Source organism: Aphelocoma coerulescens, assembly GCF_041296385.1.
Source record: "Aphelocoma coerulescens isolate FSJ_1873_10779 chromosome Z unlocalized genomic scaffold, UR_Acoe_1.0 ChrZ, whole genome shotgun sequence".
Taxonomy (NCBI): domain Eukaryota; kingdom Metazoa; phylum Chordata; class Aves; order Passeriformes; family Corvidae; genus Aphelocoma; species Aphelocoma coerulescens.
In genome coordinates this window covers 49,747,383-49,771,460 of record NW_027184085.1, presented here as the reverse complement: position 1 = coordinate 49,771,460, position 24,078 = coordinate 49,747,383, and the positions used below count along the sequence as shown (strand labels likewise).

General features: G+C 35.5%; 1 protein-coding gene across 5 annotated transcripts in view; it reads right to left on the bottom strand.

The window, feature by feature from the left end:
* LINGO2 (leucine rich repeat and Ig domain containing 2) overlaps positions 1 to 24,078 on the bottom strand; it is a 512,261-nt gene that overhangs the window by 244,892 nt on the left and 243,291 nt on the right. For all 5 annotated transcript variants that reach the window (XR_011147766.1, XR_011147767.1, XM_069001991.1 and 2 more), the window contains exon 3: positions 2,351 to 2,434. The gene's annotated coding sequence lies outside the window, so the exon portion shown is untranslated. The remainder of the gene's footprint in view (positions 1 to 2,350; positions 2,435 to 24,078) is intronic.

The window sequence follows — 24,078 nt, the reverse complement described above, 5'->3', positions numbered from 1 at the left end:
TTCAGTGGGAACACTGAAATTGGGGAAAACCATTCCTAAACCGAGACAGAGGGGTTTCTCACTTTGTCGTTACTACGTGATATGCTTTCAGAGTCGGTGCAGTGGTGAAGCACTGATTAATTGTCGGTACTGACAAACTCAGAAATTATTGTAATTCCTTTAAATAAAGGATATAGATCATCCACTTATCATCATCAGATAGATAAATAGATAGAGAGATACATACATACATGAGTACGCATATACATGAAATTAGACATCATATAAGACCAGTCTTGACAGAAGTCTGCAATTCCTTATTAGGTAATTTTTGCTGATAAACGTAATGCATTTCTAAATCCATTCTTAGGCTATAAGGCCTTATATTGTTTCAGATATGTGATGTCACAGTTTTTTTAGTATTTTCAGGTTATAAACTTGAACTTGTCATTCTTTTAAGTGCCGCAATTTTTTCTGAATTTTTAAATCTTTCCACTTCCCAGCACTTCCCAGCACACCATTAGGCAAATGTGTATGTGTGTAAAGACAATAAAAAGGTTTGTTCCACTCACATTGGGGAGTTAGACACTATTATCCCTAAATGTTTCAAATTACTTGTCGCCAGAAAGAGAAAGCACTGCTTTAATTGCACTGACTTTCTTCTAGGGAAGAAAAAAATTCATGGAGAGGTTTTTCATAAAAGGAAAACTCACCTGAAGCAAAATTTTGTATGAATAAGGCTGGAATGAGTAATTGTTTTTAAATTACAATTTGAACCTCTAGAAAAGTTGCGTTTGTTGTGCTTTTTTTTTAATCAGTTGTCCTGTTTTTTGGCCAGAATGCAGTTAGTTTTTTTCCTAGTAGCCATGAGGGAGAAGAGCCTGTAGCTGTGTGGGCTTGTCTAGGCTGTTATTCTAAACCACCTCAGGTCACCCTTGGTGGCAGGAGTAAGGGATTCTTGCTTCTGAGAAGAGGGTGGGCATGGCTTGCAGTCAGGGAAAAAAGCATGGAAGCATGGACGGTCTGTCTGCCTTTGTTTCTCACTGCCCTGGGCTTTGTGACCATTTTTCCATGTAAATCACCCTCTTCTGTACACTTTTGTTTTTCATATTTTTGCAGTTGCTGTTCATTTTTCTTATCTCATTGCTGTTTCCAGTAAATTGGTTTTATCTTAACCCATAATCTTTGCCTTTTGTCTCCCATGGGAGGGAGGGGTAGGGGAGGAGTGACTAGTGATTTGGAGCACCATTCCTAAACCATGACGTTAATAAAATAAATTATCCAGAAAAATAACATTTCAAACCCAGACTCTTCAGTTCATTGAAACATAGATTTAGAAGAAACATAAAGATTTTAGTTATAGGCTAGCTGTGTTGAAATTGCTTAGAATAGGAAGGAATTTGGGCCAGCTAGAGTTAATCAAAGTAGTTAAGAGAGCGGGACCTGAAATGGGTTTTTAGATGTTAGTAACTGATTACCAAATAACTGATGATCTGTCATTTGTATGTTTGCTTAGCTGTGCTTAGAACGAGGAACAGAAACGTTGATAAGTTGGTCTAGGGAAACAGGACAATTACCAATTTCCTCCCTTGGTGGGAACCTGTTCAAAAGTCACAAAAGAGGAAACTTAGAGGTCACTAAAGTAATTAGGATTGTTAAAATTCAGAGAGGCGAAAAGGTCAAAATGAGGAAGATGAGCTACTTCATCTTTTTAAGACCACTGACCCAATTCAAGACCACCAACTCAATTCAGAACACACACTACGCATCCTTAATGACATTTAAGCTCATTTCCATATGAAGCAGAGAATGGGAGGTGTTAATGTTATGAATATGCATTTGTATTTTGGATATTCATAATTTTTGTAAATAAAAAGTTTTGTGTTTGCTTGGATGAGGGCCCTGAGTCTTAGGGAGCTATCCCACACAGTGCCTGGCACCAAATAAAACATGCACTTTCTAAGCTGTTAGAGAGTTTTTGTCATTATCAGTTGGATATCGATATTAGATCAATATTCATATTTTGGTAAATCATCATACTTTTCCCCAAATTGCAAAATACAGTTCTGACAAGGCTGAGAAAAATATGGAGTATTGTATACACCCTGAAAGGACGACAAAATAATTTTATGTTCTAACTACTATAACTGGAACCGAAAGTACTAGGACCCATGACAAAGTGGCATCTCAAAGAGTTAATGAGATCCTGAGCACTTGTCTTTTAACACATAAGGCAAAGTTTAAGACATTTACACAGAAATATTACATCAAGAATAAAACCAACAGTAACCAAGATCTTGGTACAAACATAAATGAGAACACCAATGGGAAAGCCATCACCAGTACAACAACAACAAAAAGATAAACTTACCAGGTTGACACTGCTCATTTTTCACAATTGTGGTGAAAGTCTTCTACTACTTCCCTCCTTCAGACTGTCTATCTTCATATCAACCTGATAAGAAAATCGATAATAAAAAACTCAATTCCCAACAAATAAAATATTTTAAAAAATAATATTTTTGAAAAAACCTGAAATCCTTGACTAGATCAGTGTGATCATTTTCTTCCTTTCACAGTTTTTATATTTCAGCACTGAATACACAGCACATCTTTGACATTAAACACTCATAAAAAAGAAAAACACCTCAGTGTAAACTGTTAAAATTGCATAATATGTTTCCACAGTTTCTGTCTATTTTTGAAATTTAGTAAATAATAATGGAATCTTTAGAAATGTAATTTATGAAGCTGTACATGGCAGGAGATAAAACTTGTAGCACACTGGCATGGATTCTAGGACTAGAAGTAGTCTTTTATATCAGTTTTTTCAAAGTCTACTTGGTGCTATTGCAGGTTTCTATTACCTAGGGAAGAGCTTATAAAGCATTATAGCACTCAGTCATGGATTCAGAAAAATTAAATCATAGCTTTTTTGGGAGATGGAGGAGGGCAAGGGTAGGGCAGAAGTAAAAGGAAACAAACAACACTGGGGAGCTGAAATCTACAGCATGGTGGTTCTCCACTAAAAATCCTCCTCCTTCTGGTTATATAACAGTTGTAGTACCATTCTTAAAGTTAAAAGTAATAAACTGATAGTCCAAATACTTCATTAGGAAATTAAAATAATCTTCCATATTTCTTCCCAGCACTGGGTTTGACCTGAAAGTAATGACTTATTTTCAAGATAGTTCTTTTAAAATGTAGGGTGGGATTTTGTATTCAGGACTTTAAACAACTTCTACCATTTTGGTTTTGAAAAGCACTAGGGCTGTACAAAACCGAAAGATGTCAACAAAAATACCAAACTGACAAGCCATTTAAGAAGATCTTAACTAGCAGTTACTTTTATAGTGAAATAATCAGCCATTGGCTTATTACATTGATTGGACAGGCTTAGATTAGTTAAGATTATTTTAATTTGAGATCCCAGAGAAGCCAGAGAAGTCAGGGAGGAAGCTTTCTTTGCTTTGCAGATGTCTTTTTGCATAAATGAAGGAAAACTGTACAAACTGAGATCTAGACATGAAATAAAGCAAACAAACATAGGATAGGTAATGCCAAATTTTCTCCAGGTGCATTCTTAGGTGTGCTCCTCTAAATCACAGATTTGTAGAAAAAAGACAGAGGTTTGACTTACATATCACAAAATTCACATGTATGCTTCTACAGTTTATTTCTACAACTAACACTAAATCGATCTCTCAACTTTCTGTTTTTAAGATCTGAGTCAAGACAACTGTTTGTATTAGAGTAGTGTCTGCTTCTTAAATTCTGTTGCCTTGCAGCTTTTTCAGGCACAGGATTGTGATTAATCTTGAGAACTGGACCCAAGGTATCAGGCTTTTTGAATTTTTCTATGAAGAATCATAAAGTCACAGAATAACTGTCAGGAAAGGACCTCTGGAGGTGTCTTGATCAACATCCTAATTCATATGCTGCATCAGGACTGAATTCAGAACAAAGATTGGTTAAGCAAAGCATTGAAAAACACATTTCCATGATACATTTAATCTAAAAAGTAAATAAAGAACTACAATTTTAGCAATTCCATGTAGTTTTTACAAATTTATAAGGGCTACTTAACATCATTTAGTTGTTTTTGTCTACTATTTAAAAATTATTTAATATAATTTTCTTTTACCTTGCTGTTATCCCTAATTTGACTACATGAAATGTTTTTCTAACTATTTTTAGATAGTCCTGCTTCTATATGTGGATCAATGATTCCATTAAAATTTGCCTCAGTCCAAATTTATGTGACAGAAATGCTTTTCCTTCAAACTACTTTTAAAGCTAGCAAAAATAGCTACTTCATCCTCATTTTAATGAACGACATGTTTTCTAAGAGTAGCTATTTTTTAATAACTTAGAAGGGATGAAGGCTACCAGAATGATTTCTGTGTTGTTTCATGACTAGTTCTGGAATATGTTTTTTTACTGATGTAAATCAGGAACTCTAGAAAATTTCCTCACTATTCAATTAACTACTTTACTTTCAGAATGCACTGTTTAAATAATTTTCTGCTAATGTATTATGAGGAATTATGTTGTGTGATGTGCACTGCTAAGTGGTACTCTAATATTGACCTGTATTATATACAGGAGTTGAGGAAGCCTATAAGGATACCCACTTGACTTGTGAGGCATTTTGTAGAATTCTTGACAAAAAACTAAGCAGCATAAGCTAAATTCAGATGTTAATGAAGATGAAGAGGCAGTCAAGGTAACCTTAAGAGGCAAATGTAGAGAATAGAAATGAGAACAAATTCTTACTTTTAAGGACTTGGAATTGAGGCAGAAAAGACCTTTGATATTTCTTCTTAAAATATTTGTGCTATTCAAAAGATTCAACAACTGAACTTCTGGACTATGCATGAAGGGTGACTTATGATAAAAGATTTAAACTTGATATGCTGAACATAAATGTCTACTTAGCTTCCTGCACTTTTTCATATTGAGAAAATGAAATGTGCAGTGAAGCCACACGAATGAAGCAGTAGAATTATAGGAGAAAAAACTAGGAAAAAAAAATAAAAAGCAGAAACACTGATTGCCAATATTCAGAGCAATCGTGTGAGAGTTCTATGCTTTGAGTAAAGTCTACTATCCTTTTGTAGAAGGATGTTTCTTCAAATACATTTTACTCAACAATTATACTTTATTTCACATATCTTATACAGTTTCATAGAATCATAGGACAATTTGGTTTGGAAGGGATGTTTAAAGGTCATCTAGTCCAAATTGCCAACTGGCATTTGAGATATTTTTTCCTAATTTGTTTCTTCTAAAGAAGAGCTTCAGCATAGAAAGCTCTCGCAGCTTTTTCACTACAATCACCTACACAAAGATACAACTTACATAGCATGATTCTTTCCTAGTGGACTAACCAGAAGGAATTTCCTCCAGTCCTCACATCAGGGCAACGATGTTACATGGTCTACATGAATATTAATGTCTTGAGACTAACAGAACTAATGGAAATATTGTTCCAGATCCATGTTTTTATCATATTAGACGTCTAATTTTCAGCATACCTGTTTCTGAGGCCAATTAATACACATTTGGTCTTGGATACACTTACTACAAGTCTTGCAAATAGAAAGAGATCCAAATGTTTTCCTAATATGTGACTGGAATTTACCAGACTGAAAGAAGAGCTACAGTATCATCAGGAAGTAATGAAATAAAAGCAAAAATACTCTCAAAATTTCAGAGCCCAGAAAAGCAGCAGCTTCAAGAGACGGCAGCAGTATAGACAGCAAGTACTTAGAAGAAACTGTAATCAAGCTATCCACAAATAATAGTACAGTTAAGATTTCATCCATGACATAAATGACAGTTTTTAGTATCTTAGGTGAATGAGAGTATATACTGGCGCTACAATAACTTCTTTCTTTTCTTTTTTTTAAATCTTTCTTTTTCTTTCTTTCTTTCTTTCTTTCTTTCTTTCTTTCTTTCTTTCTTTCTTTCTTTCTTTTTCTTTCTTTCTTTCTTTCTTTCTTTCTTTCTTTCTTTCTTTCTTTCTTTCTTTCTTTCTTTCTTTCTTTCTTTTTCTTTCTTATTTTCTTTTTCTTTCTTTTTCTTTCTTTTTTTTTCTCTCTCTCTCTATTTCGTCTCTCTTTCTCTCTGGTCTTTTTGGAGAAAAAAAAAGTAAAACAGCAGCAGATATCCTCAATAGCAAATCACATTCAGATTTTTCCATAAAGATGTAAAGACATGACTATTTAAGTAATAAGATAACTGCTTACGAATGAGGACCAAACATAGACATCTTACTATTTTGACTATGCCTATGGCTTTTAGAAGTTTATTAATCATACAGGTGACATTCAGCTCTGATCTTTAAAATGCCAGCACTAGAATCCAAGAGCATTTACCAAGAGGTTGCTCATTTTATACAAGAATCCTCACTTTCCCTTAGCAGTGCTGGAAAAAGACTATTGCTGAGCTTAACATCTGGTCTGAGTAAATAAAGAAATTCTCAGGGTGAAGAAATCACATTTTGCTAAGTTGTTTAAGTGTCTTCCCAGCTGAGAAATCAGAAATATCTTACCAAAGAGCAATGTGAAAAAATGACTGAGGACATGATAAGCATCTGAATTAGGAGCCATTATTTGAATTTTTGAGGGGTATATTTGTTGTGCTGTGATTTTTTTTTTTTACCTATCACAACTAGGAATATTGAAGGGCAATCTTTCTCTTACCCACTAAACAGGACCTATTCATTTCGGGACTACTTATACCCAAACATACTTTCTAAGTGTAATCAATGTAATCAAAGAATGTTGAGGCTTGATTTTAATTGTGTGCCACAGAGAAAATGAGATGGCACCTGCAGAAACAGCAGCTTTCACCAGTAAATCTACAATTAAGCTATTAACCAGTTAACAGACCAGCATGTATCTACAGTCTGACATCCCCAGATTTACCAACAGATTAAAATAAATCTCATAATTGATTTGTCAAATAACTGCATTAAATAGAGTGCTCTTCCACCTAACAGAAAAGATGCCACTCATTACATTAAAATTAATTGGCACACTTTCTAAAAGGATGCTATGCACATACATATATTTCAGCTGCAAGGCATCTGAAAGATCCTGTCTCTACCCACAACCGATATGCAGCCTTAATTTATAACCTGAACAAGATGCAATAAAGAGCCTAAGAGCAGTGGGCTTGAAAATGGAATATTTTATTAAATTGATCACAGGTAGGAACCCACTACTTTTTTAATAGAAAAATCAGATTAGTTGCATGATTTGTTTGAGCACAAGTAAAGTATTAAACCTATCGGTAGAAAATATTGAAAACAAGATTTCCTATAAGCACTAGGTTTTAATCATTGCCAAGAAAATGTTTCTCAGTTCAGAAATACAGTGACTCTCTAACTGGGATTTCTTATTCTAAAAAGTCAGTTGCTGTTTTACATGACCATGTTTTACATGACCATGATCTTATTAGAAATAAGAAAGTTTTAATAAATTTGTCTATAGAATTAATGCATCAGTTACTGGGATTTCTGGTTCTGGAGAGTGGAAAACAAGAGCAGTAAAGTAATTCTGAAAAAACAGATAATTTATTGATGGTGTTTGAAAGGGACACATGCTAGTGGATCCTTAAACAGTAGACATACTTAATAAAAATATTTTTCTTTGGATTGTTTTGCATTGAAATCTTTATTACTCTAACAGATTACATTCTTACACCATAAGGATTTATTTGCAAGTCAATAGATTACCCATTTGTAAAGTGTTTTTTTGTGCTATACAAGCATTTTGGAAACAGTTTTGGATAAAAATAAATGAGTTTCAATATAAATAAAGAAATTAAGAACCTGTAAAAATTCAGGGGGCACTCAACACGATATTGTTGTGGCAGATACAGATACAGGCAGATGCAGCATGAATCAGTGCAATGGAATTATTGTTTTAAGGAAAAGACCTAAGAAAACTTGTTTTATTATGGAGCTTACTCTGAAATAAAGTGATATAGACCTCAACTATAAACTTTTTCTGCTTCTGGCACTGGGCTGGAGAGACAGAGGGAAACAAAAATTACACCAAGGATTATTCTAACTGATGCAAAGCTATAAGCAACCATGTTAAACCTGCCCTTTCTAGCTTGTTCAGTGTTAGATGAAAAAATGTGCTTTTATTTTACTTGTGTGCTATCTTTGTATGATTTCACAAAATGTTAAATCAAGTTTTATCCTCAGTTCTTTTAAAATTTCAAACCCTCTTCTTCCTACTCATTATTTTCTCCCAGATACCCTCCTCATTTACTAAAATGCATTATTTTTATCCCAAGAGATATAATTTTTACTTAGGAATACACTAAGGGAAAGAGCAAATGCTGTAAAATTCTCTGACATGGTGAAGTGTGGAGTGCTCACTGGAGGCAGTCATGAGTAGTGACTGTTCTGTCCCTCGGGAAATGGTAGATGGGACAGACGCAGAGACTTCTACTCATTCGCAGCTCATACTGCCAAATAGTTCACTGCACAAAATACGCTTCCCTCACATCTACAGTTTGCATTTTTCATGTTTGCTTCTCTGATATTTCCCACAATGACAACTCTGAAAGATACCAGAGCATTTCTGAAAAAGCCCTCCCTCAGGGATTCTTAGACTTAACCAGTTTAAGCTGTGCCACAATGTTTTTCTGAGCAGACTTCTTAGTTTATATTAGTTCCTACAGTCAGGCTAGTGGTTGTGCCTACATTTCACATACAGAGAAATACAAAAAGTTGCATTAAACTAGAAGAGTTAATGTCATTTCAGATTGAGTTTTCATCTTATATTTTTAATTATTTTAAATATAGTAATACCATATACTACAGTATTAAGAATACTACATTAAGAATATTAGAGAATACTATATTGAGAATACTACCTTGATTTGTTACATCATACATTCTCCAGCAACTAAAAATTGTCTTTCAAGCACAGATTACTTTAGCCTCCTCCACTAGTACTCTGAATGGTGCTCAAATCCACCTCAATGTCTTGTATTTATATGTTCCTTTCTTGACTCTAACACATTTTACTCTCCTATGATGCTAGTCAAGTTCAAAATCCAGCCTTCATCTACTTGGAGTGCTCAGGATTTTATGTTCCTTTATCCTTCTGAATCTCCTTTATCTTCTTAACATGCCAGATTTTGTCTTTAGGACTCTGTCAATGATAGTAGCTGAACATAATGTTTTTTCTTCTTTCCACCCACCCTTTACACCCCTATCTTCTTTCCAACTCTTCATCTAATGTTGGCTTTCTCTCATGTTATCATGTCAACAACAACATATCTGGAAGGAAAACCAGAATTTTAACCTCGAGAAAAATATGACAGTATTTATGCTGCAATAATTTGCTGCTGGCAAATTATTAGTAGGGAACGTAAAATTTCAAGATTTTTGGCTCTCCACTATCAAAATATCAATAGAAGTGTAACTGCTTAGTAGAAAGTGATCTTAATAATTTTTGAGATTAGTATTTCCTATTAATGACATTAGATTAAATGTAAGCATTATAAAGGGAGAATTTCACCACCAAATACACAACAATACTTGTACTCCCCCAAATAAAAGTTCATTCTTCTGGCAATTTCAACCCCTCATGTCTTTGTAGGGTGTGTTTTGCTAGTTTCTAACCTATTGACAACTTGCTGATGGCACATCAACGCCGTTATCCAATAATCAATAAAACCTCCTGCCAATTCTTTGAATAAAGGAAATAACTTACGGGAGCTTCCAGGTTCATCTGGGCTAGTGCTTTGGATCAACTTGACCTCTGTGACTTAGGAGCACCCAGCCACCAGCGCTAAACACAGTTGCATCACTCTGTGACACTGCGTGAGGATATAAATTTTGCATACGTAGTGATAGTGTGGGGTAATGTGTAGAATAAATCATTGGTAATAAGCATACAGTACACTGCCAGTGCATGAATTTATGAACAACTTTGAAATTTAACTAATCAGATTGAGCAATATAGATTCATGGCATTACACAATGGTTAGCGTTGGAAGGGACCCTAAAGACCATCTAGTTCTAATCCCACTGCCATGGGCAGAGATACCTTCCACTAGAGCAGGAAACTCAAAGCCTCAGTCTCCCTGCCTTGAACACTTCTAGGGACTGGGCATCCACAGCTTCTCCGGACAATCTGTTCCCATGCCTCACCACCCTCAGATGGGGGAAATTTCTTCCTTAGAAGAGATGGAAGGATACGCAGCGTAGCTGACATTTTTTCGGTATCAGACACTCCCATCAAAGCAGTCTCGGATATAGATACCCGTATATAACCCATGCACACAAATACACTATCAGTTGCAACACAGACCCTATGCAACACCAAATTTCAGACAGCACAGACCTATCACATGTAGAAGCAAGTACAATATGCATAGTCTAGGAGATCCTATCATTCTCACCATCACATAGAGAATAAAACTTTGATTATTACATCCTGCTCCTAGGATGCCTGTGTAAACATACAGGTTTTCTTTCTTTTTCTCCATACATAGATATTTTTTATAAAGAGGAAACATAATCAGACTCCTCATTGTTCTTACATTTTAGTGTGCTGGGAATCTGTGTTTCCAAGTTATATATTCTTTATTTTTAAGTTAATCATCTTAAGAAAAAGTCAGTAATTCAACACTGTTTAAAACAGTCTTATCACTAGAATTTTAAAGGTAATTTAAGAATATCAACAAAAATTTACATCTTTGATATTTTTCTTACTAAAAGTAAATTTTTTGTCCAGGCACCTTAACCAGTAACCTAATATTCTTTCATCTTTTGAAAACAGGGAACCCTTGTTTTCAATTATGCAATAATCTTACTAGTAAATACCAACATACCATTTTAGAGCTCTAGTTATTAGTTTGGCAACTTCACAGGTGTTGCTTCAACTTGCTATGTATTACATACTCATTCAGTCAAGCTATATTTTATATCTTATACACTACAAGTTTCCATTTTTATTTCTGTGCTGGTCCAATTAGCTCCAGCCACTCTGTTTCCTGAGAAGAACTCAGACAACCAGCTGCGATGGTCAGAAACCCAAGTTTAGTACATGACTTCAGTCACGGTGAGAACCCATAAGTCCTTTGTTCTGTCATTTGCATGTTTTCCCCTGATTGGTTAATGTTCCCCTCCCGCCGGTTTTATGTATAGCATTATGGATATTCATTTTCCTTGATTAATATGTATCAGTTCTAAAAAGTTCTTTGTTCCTTCATGCCCCATTGGATCATTCCCTAAGTCCCGCCTATGTAATGTTCCCATTGGTTCTCTTGCTCTCAACCCCACCTACTTGTCCCTATCCCATTGGCTGCAAACCCTTTCCCCGCCTGTTCAATACTCAGTATAAAAATCCCTGTACCGTACTGAGAATTTGGCTCTTTGTCCCTGTCCTTTGCTGGAATGGACCTGCGTGGAACACATATGGAGAGTCCCCTTTCTTCTTTGCCTTTGGCCGCATGCCTGCTTAACAGGGACAGGAAGATACAGCCCCTTTTGGGTGAGGAGCTCTAACCCCTTTTCATTGTGTGTTGGGCACTGAGTGCCGCCTTCCAGAGGGGTTTCAGCGTTGACCTTCGGGCTTCTTTGTGTTGGCATGCGAGGGGTAAACCCCCTTCTGCCAGCTTCCTTTCAGCTGCTAAAACCCATCAAGGTTCCATTCTGTTCTTTATCTGCCTAAATTTCTTTAATAAAAAGAGTTAGATGGACTTCTACATATTACATTTTTATGTCTATTTATAGCATATTATAAATATAATTGGTTATATGTAATTAATTGTATTTTTATTTGCAATATTTTCCAAATGTTTTTAGATTCTGCTGATATTAATTAAGAAATAATAAATTCTCAAGAAAATTTACACAAGAATGGAACCAAGAATCATGAAGGATGTAGAAAATATCATTTACAGATGAGACGTGTGCTAAGTAAATCAGTTTGTTCAACATGAGATGACTGAGGTAGTACATCACTTGGCATGAAGAGGCTAATGATTAACTGTTTTCAAGTTCTACTGCAAGCCAGACAGGAAATGTTGATACAACTTGCAAAAACAAACTCTTAGGGCAGTTAAATAACGTGGAGGATTTCTGTCTTGAATAAATTTAGCAACTTGGACATGAATCTTGTCAGGAATGACCTAGCTATAATGAAGTCTACCTCGAGATCTTGGACACTTGCATCTACGATTATTGAGTGTTTCTTAGAAATAACATTCTGCCTGAGACACAATCCATGAGACTAAGTTTATTATTATGTCATACCTGAGCATGCATAAAGCTTGCTTTCTACAGACACAGAGTTTTGAAGTTCTGTTGTAGCAACAAAAACTTTGAATTTATTCTCAAAAAATGTAGCTGTAATGTATAAGGTAGATCTGGAAAAATTAAACAGTGACCTTGCAAGTAAAATATACAATTATTGTAAAGAAAAATCTGGCAAAAAAAAAAAGTATGTTGACCCCACATTTGTTTAACTCAGAAAACTTATATACTGCAACTTTTAATTGATTTTGCAACTCATTCCCTTTTTTAGTTTGTAACCTTAAAGGCACTTGAGACTTCCTGTGTCCAGGTCCTGGATAACTAACTCACTTGAATTTCTGAGACTCTGATGCACGCTCTGACTTCAACAGACTAAAATCCTCATGCTTTATCCAAGTTAAATCACTTTGCTCCTGGTAAGGTTGAGGAATATCAAAGATTTACTCATCATCCTCTTTGGAAGGTTCTCACACAGGGATGTTATAATACAGGGGGTGTGCCCACAGGAGGTAACTACCAGAAAATCCCCCAGCTCAGGGTCTGAATTCAAGCTTTGCTGGGCTGCCTAGAGTCTCTCCTTTGTAAATAAACAGTGCAGCTTTGGGTTTTTTCACTTAGATAGAAGACCTACTGATATATTACTTGTGCTCTGAGGAGAGGAAAAACAAAGCAAACAGAGGAAAGTTATTTCATTTATAGATTCAAATGCCTCTCACTTTTCTTTTTTTGGATCTGTTCATAGCATTTTCATCAAGATGAAGTTTGCTCCAAAATCTTAGACTCCTTTTCAGATTACATTCTGAAAAGCCTAGTGATAACCTAAAGGTGACCAGTAACACATTTTAGAATCCAGCACTGAAGGACATTTCAGATAAGTGCTTAGAGTATACAACAAACTACAGAAACTACAGCGAGAGTTTAGTTTGTAGATAACTTCAAAGTAGTCCACAAAGATTAATTCTATCACCTCCTGCAGTTACAATGTTACAACATGTAAGTTTTCACCAAATATTTCAGTGCATGCACATAGCTGCTAAGCAGCCTAAAACTAAATATCAGGGTTTTATAATGTTAACTTATTTTCTTTTTTTTTTCCTTGTCACAAGACTGCTGCCATGAAATCAATTTTCATCCACCAGAATACTTGAATTTCAACAAAGAAGCACAAAAATCTAGTTTCCTCAGTGTGAGATAAGCACTGTAATTTGTAGTCCAAAACCCCATGTTTTGAAACTTCAGCAACTAACTAGGGAAAAAAATGTGGCTGTTCCACAGTTCTAAATTATTGATAAGTAGTCTAACAGCATGACAATCTGAAATCCAGGGGTATCTGCTTTTTTGAAATCAGGATTCTAGGTTGTTTTTAAAGTGGTCAAAATATAATTTAAAAGTAAAAATTAATTAAACAATTCCCACACTACAAAATTTATTATTCTATACAATGCAACACATCAATAAAAACAGCAGTAAAAAGCCTTTAATGCATAACAATAGCTTTTTAGTATCATAGAAATGTACTTTCAAGCCAGTAGAATGTTATAAGTGAAGCTCTTCATTAGACAGTATAAGAAAACAAGGCATGAAAAGAAGATAAAAAAGCCTTCTTAATAGCTCCTGTGTGGATAACGTAGGGCAAAGACAATCAATATCCATGCTTCATTTATTTTATGGTTTTGAACATTTAAAGACAAAATGTTAGTATTTTCTGTCCTGTCGGGCTTCACAGACTTGCAGCAGTAGTGACAAAACAGATTTGCATATTGAGATGTGATTTATATGAATTTATATTCCAGTGACATGTGGTTATTGTTCCCCAATATGAAAGGTAACACCTATTCCATTAGTCTGGATTTGCTGAAAAACTCACTGGCCTACTAATTTGGTTAATCATCAAAATGACCCAAACAACCAATCTAAAGGATCATAAACACAGTATAAAATCACATAAAACATATGCCAATAATTTAAATATCACATTAAATACCTTAATAAATACAAATAACCTTTACAATCTGTGCATTTACTCCTGACTGAAAAATGAGACTAAAATATATATGTTTTCCAATGTCTTTTCTTGATATTTGAACAATTATTTTTGATGTGTTTAAATATAATTTTGTGTGACAGTCATACTACCATGTTTCAAATCCTTACTATCTCAATCAGATGCAATTCTTAGAAAGAAATATGCTGTATTAGAAACAGAACAGGGAAAGCCAATTAATGAAAGATAATTTAAGAAAAGGATGTGCTGGAAAAATAGAGCATTTAATCATGTTCTTTTAAAAACACAGAGTGGAGCAATTTTATCCTCTGCAAAATACACAGCACGGTCAAGATAGAAACTGGCAAGTCTTTCCATGCAACAGTTTCAGCTAATAATAATAGCCCAAATGAAACACTGAGCCTTTTTTTAATAATAAAGAGAAGTAAGAAACTGCTTGGACTTCCACAAAGTTCTTCCTGCAGTTTTCCTGTATATTTAAAAGTCTGGGAAACTGGAAACAAGTCACATCCTATAAACCTCTACATTAATATTTTTTAACTGACTGGCTTCACTCCTTCAACCTGCTTGGCAGTGCCCCTATTTTTATCACTCCCCAAGGAAAGCAGTTGCTGCATATACACACTCCAGTAATCATGCATACAGATAAGATTTGACCTCTTGTTTACAATAGGTTTCACTAATGTTTGAAAGTCAGACCACGCTACTGATACATTTGCTAACCTATACAATACTATATACTAGTGATTTTTTTAAGCTTCTGAAGGAAATTAGTATCCCATATAATTAAAACTAAATTGTGTTTCACTTGTGCTCTATCTTTTTTATGAGCAGAGATAAATCAACAAAGGAAAGCTGCAACTTCACAGCAAGGCAAATTATGTTTACAGAATACAGAGTTAGTACAGCAATATGAGTACAGCACAGACAGAAGTGACGAAGAGGCTCTAACTGATAAACACCTCCAAGCATGTGCACAAGCATGTGCACAGGGCAACACTGACCACCACAACTAGTGCATGCAGTTCTAGGACTTAAAATTCTGCTGAGCAGACTTTATAGCTGAATTTATTGTCATCTATCTCCCAGAGAAGAGGTGCAAATCTTGAAGAAAATAACTACTTTTTCAGACTTACTTTCTAAAGCTACTTTCTATCCAAAGTAAATGCATTAACTTCTAGAATTCTCCCTGATTTATTTTTATACAGAAGGTGAATTGGGCTCTTCCCCTTTGACACACTAGACACAAAAACCTCAAGTACTTTTTCGATATGCTCTCACTGAATCCAGTCTTACCAAAAGGTGGTGGTAATGAATGAAAAGGATAAGTCATTGGTGGAGCTGTTGCCACAGATATTTTAATTTAAAGCTTAGGGATGCACAAAATTTTGAGAGGTAAAAAAATAACACTTCAATGCTAATCTATTAAAAACTTTGTAACTATAATAAACTGAAATATTTTATCTGCCACCAATGGAATGCCTCATAATATTTGATATCAACGTGTCTCTCACAGGTTTAAAAAGAAAAGAGCTATTTCTTAAATACCGTATTTTAGTATTGCAGCTTTTTCTACAGCAATACAGAACTTTAGTTTATCTTTCTCTTGAGGTTTCTTTACTGTTGGGGCCTCAACATAGAGAAATGAGTGTTGTAAAATATATAAATTGCTGGGGAATTTTTATGCTTAGGTTGAAAGAAAGTACATAAGCCAAGACTGAGAGTGCAGGCTGAAACAGAATTTGGGACTCACATCCAATGACAACTGCAATCTAAAGCTGAAATGAAAGGATAGTATCTTACAAGCTGCCAGATGCATAAATTATCTGATACATTTTCCATTAAAAATCTGCTAGAGATATACAAAATCCACCTCCTTCCCAACCTTCTACATATTGCTGCTTGTATATTCCTAAATTATGAATCTGAAAAAAATGCCATGGGAAACAATATCCTTCTTATGACAGGACATGACTGTTATGAAAAGAGAGAAGAGGAAAAGAGTGAGAAAGAATCTATCAGCAGTACCACATACTTGTATAATGGTGCTGCGACCAAAAGATGTAATTCATTTCCCTGGAAATCCCCTTTGTAATGCCACATAATATTTAGTAGCATAACTGCCCTGCAGAGTACCATGGGATAAAAGTAGCATAAACAAAACTAAAAAAAATTACCATTACCTTTAAATCTAGTATGTTTTTATGTGTGAGCAAAGAATTCAGAGTTACCACACTGTTATGGTTTTTAAGAATGGTATTCCCCAATTTAGTGTTCCCACTAAACAGCACAACTCTGGCTCATTCTGCCTCCCCCCACCCCCTCTCTCTGCAGCAGGTTGGGGATGAGAATTAGAGGCACAAAAGGTAAAGATCAAGGGTTGAGATAAGAACAATTTACTGGAAACAGCAACGAGGTGAGAAAGGAACAGTGTCAGTAACGGTGTGCAAGAAAGACAATCAATCCACATGCAAATGCCCACCCGGTGAAACCCGGCGTGACCCCGATGGGGAAGGACCCCCTTCCACCCACTCCCTGTGTATGGTGCGAGGTGGTACAGGACAAACTGCAGGCCTGGGTTATGCCCCTCCGGGCTACTGCAAAAAATAACTGTCCTGGTCAGAACTAGGACGTATACTAAACTACTTTAGTCGTAAAACTTTTATTACTGGCAAGGGAAATATTTGGAAAGAGAAGAGAATCTTGAAAGCAAGGTAGAAATTCAAGTAAAATATTCCGTTTCCACTGAGATAATCCTATTTTATTAATTCTCACTAAAGAGAGTTTCACAAAATGAAAGGGGAGGGTTTTATGGGTTTGTGACCTTGACGAGATGAGGAGAGGAGATAAAAGATGCAAGAGAAAATGTTACCAGGAAATCTATAAAAATAATTAATATTGATCAGAATAAAAACTGTTTGGGTTTTTTTTGCATCTCTGACGATTGTACCAATAAAATCTGTTCTAACATTTTTGACAAAATCATGTTTCCTAGGCTTGATGTTTCAAACTTAAGTTTGAAAGTCATTAGAAAATATTTTAGTTATAATGCTAAGATCTGCATGGCATTTGGGTTCCTGTCTAGAGCTCTGGGCTATTCACTTGGCTCCAGCCCAGTCTTTTGTAATATCTTTGCACTAAGTGGTGAAACAGGATCTCTGATGTTATCCAAACATTTCACTATATCCATTATGCAGATAACTTCCTCCCCCAGACTGGCCTGTTAGTATTAAATATGCACAAATCCCAGAACAGACTCATATGGGGGAATGAGATGATGGAAAGCAGTTCCATAGAAAGGGACCTGGGGTCCTGGTCGATGACAAGCTGACCATGAGTGAGCAGTGCCCTGGCAGCCAGGAGGGCCACCCATGTCCTGGGGTGCATCAGGCACAGCATCACCAGCCAGGCAAGGGAGGGGATTGTCCTGCTCTGCTCTGCACTGGGGCAGCCTCACCTCGAGTGCTGGGGGCAGGTCTGGGTGCCACAATATAAGAAGGACATAAAGCCATTAGAGAGGGTCCAGAGGAGGGTAATGAAGATGGTGAAGGGCCTTGAGGTGAAGCTGTATGAGGAACAGCTGAGATCACTTGGTCTGTTCAGCCTGGAGAAGAGGAGACTGAGGGAAGACCTCATTGTAGTTACAACTTCCTTGTGAGGGCGAAGTAAAGGGAGGCACTGATCTCTTCAGTCTGGTGGCAGTGAGAGGACTCAAGGGAATGGCCTTAAGCTGAGCTGGGGCAGGTTTAGGTTGGATATCCTGAAAAGGTTCTTCACCCAGAGGCTGGCTGGACACTGGAACAGGCTCCCCAGAAAAGTGGTCACAGCACCAAACCTGACAGAGCTCCAGGGGCATTTGGGCAATGCTCTAAGGCACATGGTGTGACTCTTCGGGGTGTCCTGTTCAGGTCCAGGCGATGGACTCAATGACCCTAGTGGTTCCCTTACAACTCAGCATATTCTGTTAATCTGTGATTCTTAGTATAGGCCTTTGCAAACAAAACTGGAAAGAAATTTTTTACCAATTGTTAAATGTCCTGCGTTCCTTTTCAATTCTTTAAAAATTTTCAAATCCTAAGTTTTCATGTTGATTAATTCACAAAGGTATAATTCAGCCTGAAGTGTAGGTATGGTGGAATGACAAAATAATTATTCATCTGGCCATCACAAAAACTCCTAATATGCGTTTATATAATTGCTTTGATCTACTGGGAATTATTTTCAAGAGCTGCAGATAGACATATAATGTGCTATGAATATCGGCATAAAAATATTTAATAACTAGTAAATAGCTGTGACATGTGCTTAAATAGGTTATTTTTACACTTTTTCATCCAGGCCAGCGGAGAAACCAAGATACAGATCAATTCCATGTGGTTTTCAAGGCTTGAAAGAGTATTTCCTTAAGTTAATTAATGTTAATTACTGCCATTAATTTCTGCTATCATACCAAGGTATAAAGAACAAGAATAAGAACAAAATTAATTCAAAATATTCTTATCCTTGGATCAGAGTTTTGGTGTTGTACAGTGTGGTTTTACCAAGAGGGGTGACAGGGTCAGATATGAGAGACTGTCATTCCGTTATGGAATGATCAACAATCTCTGCAACTCCATTAACACAGAATAACTCTTTGCCATAAGCCATTATCTCTGGTGGAAACAATGCCTTGAGGTAAAATCACCCATCAAATTTACTACAAAAGAAATTATGGAAGGGTATGTGGTCTCTTTGTATGACTTAGTGTCCTTAACATCTTAGTTAACTATTATTTAAACCATTTCTCTCTAATCACATTATACAGTCCTTCAAAACACATGCTTAGCAGAGCCTGAAATTTCATGGAACTCATGGGATTTAATGAACTGCATGAATAAATAGCAAATAGGGAACTCAGGTGAGAATTTTAAAGTTTTCATGATTAGTTTAATTCTTTTCATAAAGAAAAGGATGTGAATTTGCAATGTATTGATGGGAATGGAACAAAGCAACTTTTCTTTGGAGTTTTGGGGGGATTTTTTGTCTCCATTTTCAAAATAAACATACTCTAGGTGATAATACAGATAAGGACTTTGATTGAAGCAAAAGGGATTGGTCCATGAGGTGAAAGACTTATTCCAGGTGGAAATCACCACTGTTTTATTTCAAGTGAGTTAGTTCACCAAGGTCTATGCATTACTAGACCTTCAGATCAACAACTGGAGAGCAAGACCCCCACCTACACAAAACATGAACAAGGGCATGTTGCTTCTTTTCATAAAAGACATTAAGACTGTGCTTTGTTTGGACAGGTTAACTGAAAGAAGTACTGTAATCTTCTTCCTAAAGAAATTACTGATTGAAATCTTCAGCAATCACCATAACCAATAACATAACAATAACACCATTCAGGAAAAAATATTGAAAAAAAAGTGTTGGCAGCACCACACAAAAGCTGGGTTTTGGCAAGCCTTCTCATACTTAGGACTAGCTTCACTGTTTGTTGGTATCTTTCAAAAAGGACCAAACACCATTAGTCTTCAGTTTTTTCTACTACCTTTGATCAGACAGGTTACAAAATTCAACTTACACAGACTAAGAATCAGCAAGAAATAAATTAGTTATTTTCATTTTCTGCTGACCCAGACTGTGGTACTGCTGAATTGCTCAACTGTGATCTGTGCTTTCTTAAACCATATACTACAATGTTCTGGCTTAGTCACACCTGTTTAGCATACATTTTCTTTGCCTAAACTTTTTTTGAGGTCTGTCTCTCTCTTCCTATTTCAAGCTCCCCTTGTTCCTTCTCAGGTGATACCTTATATATGTTGGCTGTGCTGCAGTCCCCCAGGAAACAGAAATTGAAGTTTCAAGCTGCCTTCCTCATCTGTATAGCTTGAGAATTGAGAATCTTTTTCCTAAACAAGGTATGCCCTACTCACTGAACTACTACTGATTGCCATTATTGAAAGCAACTTCTCCTAATCATTCACGGGGAAAAAAACCTGCAAAAAACAGAAAACAACCAAAGAACCCATCATTTCTGTATCATCTTGTTTAGCAGGATAAATGTGTCTCTGTGGTCAAGGAGGATGGTGGTATTACAATATTGTCAGCACTGCTACTGGAATTCCAGCACATCACGTCTTTGAACTACTTGAGATCATACTGGTAACTCACAAACCGGTAGCTGAGGTTGGTCCACCCAGCTGAAGCTGCCATCAAGTATTTAGCTTGGAGTGCCTGATTGTCATATACATTGTAGAAAAACGTGCTGTTTAAGCCTATGCTTAAACACGCTGTCTAAATACATTCTCTCACCATAATCTTGGGTCTTATCAACTCTGCTACTGATAAATCATCCAGCTATATTAGCTCTTTGAAAAAAAGAAGAGCTTGTTCCCTATGTCTGCCTTAAATGGCTTACTGCCCTACATTAGGCTGTACACTGTCATTTCAATTAAGCAATTAGCATTTTCTTATAGTACCATTGAGTACCATACTATAGCGAAGCAAACTTTAAGTAATATTTTATTATCTGTTTTTAAGTGCTCCTATTAAATATTTTACTGTTCTCAAGCGATACAATGCATGCATGTATCGTAATTTAAAAAAAAAGACTATATGGCCATTTTAATTCTTTGAGTTCTTCTCTAGATTCCTTTAAAAGCTAGCATTTAAGGAAACAGCTAAAATAAAAAGGTGCTAATGCAAAAACATCCTCCTTCCCCTCTCCTCCTCCAAAACTGCCACAAAAGCTTCAATATGATTAGAATAGTTCAATGTTCCTTTATGCCAAACTGATTATCTATAATCTATTATATGAGTTGTTCAAAAAAATAAACTTAAGACCTTTACCTACTCCTCAAAGTAGATTTAAACAAAACTTTCAATCACACTTTCAGTGAACAATGAGTAAAACTGAAGGGATGAGTCTAAACTATTCACTGATATTACCTGATTATAAAAGGAAGCAATACTGGCTTTAAATGTCTATGCATCTTTATTACTTTTGATTGTTACTTGAACCCTTTAATCTAAGACTAGAAAGAACATTGAAGAATACTATGTCTTTGATGCACTATATGTCATCTAAAAATATGCATATCTTCTGAAACAGATCTGGAGAATTGCTGCAGTGATTCTGAAGGGTGATGCATAAGTTCTCAACTTACTATTAACAGCTTGAAAAAAGAGAAGCATGTAAGTGCCTAGCATCACACTAAATGTTCTTGAAAAATTTTAGAAGGACAGATGCTTCAACTTTTTGAGTGTAGTTCTGCAGTGCTTAAGAAGACTGTAAAAAATACATTAATATTCAAGCACAAAGAAATTTGATTAAAAATAGTATCCATTTTTCAAAACAACAAAATTTTTTGCTCCAAAAACTAATGGAAGGTGGCTTCACAATTTGCTGAGGAACTTATTATAGCAGGTTTTGCAGAAAGAGGGAGATGGAACAACAACAACAAAAAAAAATAGATAAAATGCTTTTCAGTAACACAGTGAATTTTGGGAGGTATTTTCGTTTGATGATGATGATGATGATGACTATTATTATTATTATTTAACCAGTACATTAACCAAGGCTGAGATGCTTGGCAGTGTTACAGCATATTCCACATTCACCTGGTTGAAGCTGTACATCCTGAATGGAGTGAAAAAAATTTGTCACAGTAGACATAAAATTAATTGCACCAAAATGGTGGTAAATTACAGAAATTATTTCAGTCAAGTAATACAATGCATAATGAAATTTTACATATTTTTTCTTGATTTGTAATTTTTTTCAATATTTTCCTAAGTCTTCACTTCCTTTAAAATTTGGATCTAAGCTGTTAACATCTGTATTGCCTAAAATATAAAGCTTCTATTTAAGCACAAGAGTTAGCATCTCTAATAGGATCTATAAATAGGTTTTGGAGGTTTGCATTTAATTTTAAGTAAATCCTCCTTATTATGGATACTGAGTTCTCTCTTATTGTTGGAGGGAAAATTATATATGGAAACCAATAAAATATATTTAATTCACCAAATAGTAAATGCTGCATTAAATACAGTGATACACAATTCTCTTGAAATAAACTGTGTATACATGGTTTCCCAAAATATTTACTTCATCTAGCATCTAAAACACAGTTCATCAAATGTTGGGATAGCTTTTTAGAGAATAAGACAAAAGTAAGCAGAAAAAAGGATGCTGAGAGCTACCTACAGCATGGGCTTTGGACGGTATAGGAAATATTGGTAGGCTTTTATTCCTCTACTGCTCCTTCTTTTTTTCTTCTGGTGGACAAAAATATACACAGAAAACAAGGATAATAATTTGTTGGAATTTTCAAATAGGAAATATTACTTTAATACTTTAAACACTATATAAGCAACAGCATCAAGAATATGACCTTGGAACTTCATGTCCAGATTGAGTTTACTGAGCTACAGCTCACAAATTGCCATTACTGTGTATACTACCATATGTTGTCTAAATATCTTAGCATATAGAATTAGGTTGCTGCATGACTTTCTGCATATTTCCCCTAAATGCAATTTCTTCCTAAGCAAACAGAATACAGATGCTGTGATTTAGCATACACTAGGAGGTCTCAGTAGGAAACTTGAATTCGGAGAGAATTACACAGCCTTACTATTCAACACCAAATTGATTTTAAAATTGCTATATGACAACCTACAGTATAAAGCTCTGCACAATTTGGAATTTCTGTTTTTATCTGGCCTATTAAGAGTTTAGAGGGTGTTGAGATCATCTGAAGTTGGCCATTTCAAAGAAGTGCACATAACGTTCAGCTGTTATGCTTGTCAATTTCAAATCCATTTCCAGCTGAGGTCTAGAACACAGATTTAGGTTCATTTAAACATAAACTTTTATGTTTTCCATCTGATATGTTCAGCAACTGAGCACTTGTTCTTTGTATTTTATGTAGCTGAATGTACGAAAATAAACAAACGAAGAGAAAATTACTTAACAGAGAAACATTTTTGCATCAAAAGAGATTCTGTTTGTCCTTGTGCTGTAAATAAACGTTAGGCTGTTGAATTCATGAGATTGCTTTTAGTAAATACCAAGGTTTGATCATATATAGCAAAAAGTGCACACTCGTTCTTTCATCACATTATTCTGGGCATCAGATTTGCGATACTCATTTGTAATAAGAATGGAGATAATAATCAACTGCTTTTCTGCCAATGGATATGAGAGTGGCTGAACCAGATCAGAGCAAAAATCCATCTTACTGGGGCCAAAGACAGGTGCTTAGGGAAGAGTGTAAAGATGTTGCAAACATATTTTTTGTGATTATAGTAGACTTATCTTCTAGCCAAGTTTGTAGTAATGCACTGTTCATAGACATCCTAAACAAAGTTATTCTCTCCAGGCTTAAGTCTTGAAGGGATTTTTCTTCTAAGTGCTTCCTGACTATATCTAGGTCCAATAGTCTTGCTATCCTACAGAAACTTACACATACTTAAAATATAAGTTTTATGAAAGAGACATATTCTTTCACTGCTTCCAAAGTGACTTCTGGAAATATTTGTAAAAACAGATATACTCTGGTATTAGTTTGCTATAATAAACATGATTATGCTTCTGCCTGGAAAACCTGATTCTATGCCAACATGTTCAAAATGTAATACCAAAGACACTCCTTCATTAGTTATTTATGCAAGCCTCCCAGGGATATCTATACCTCCAAAAGTATATTTTTTCAGCCATTACCAATTAACTACCATCTTCATTCTTAGGATGAAGTGATTTAGCACAATGTTTTCAAAAAACAATCCAGCTATTTTGGTGAAATTCTAGAAA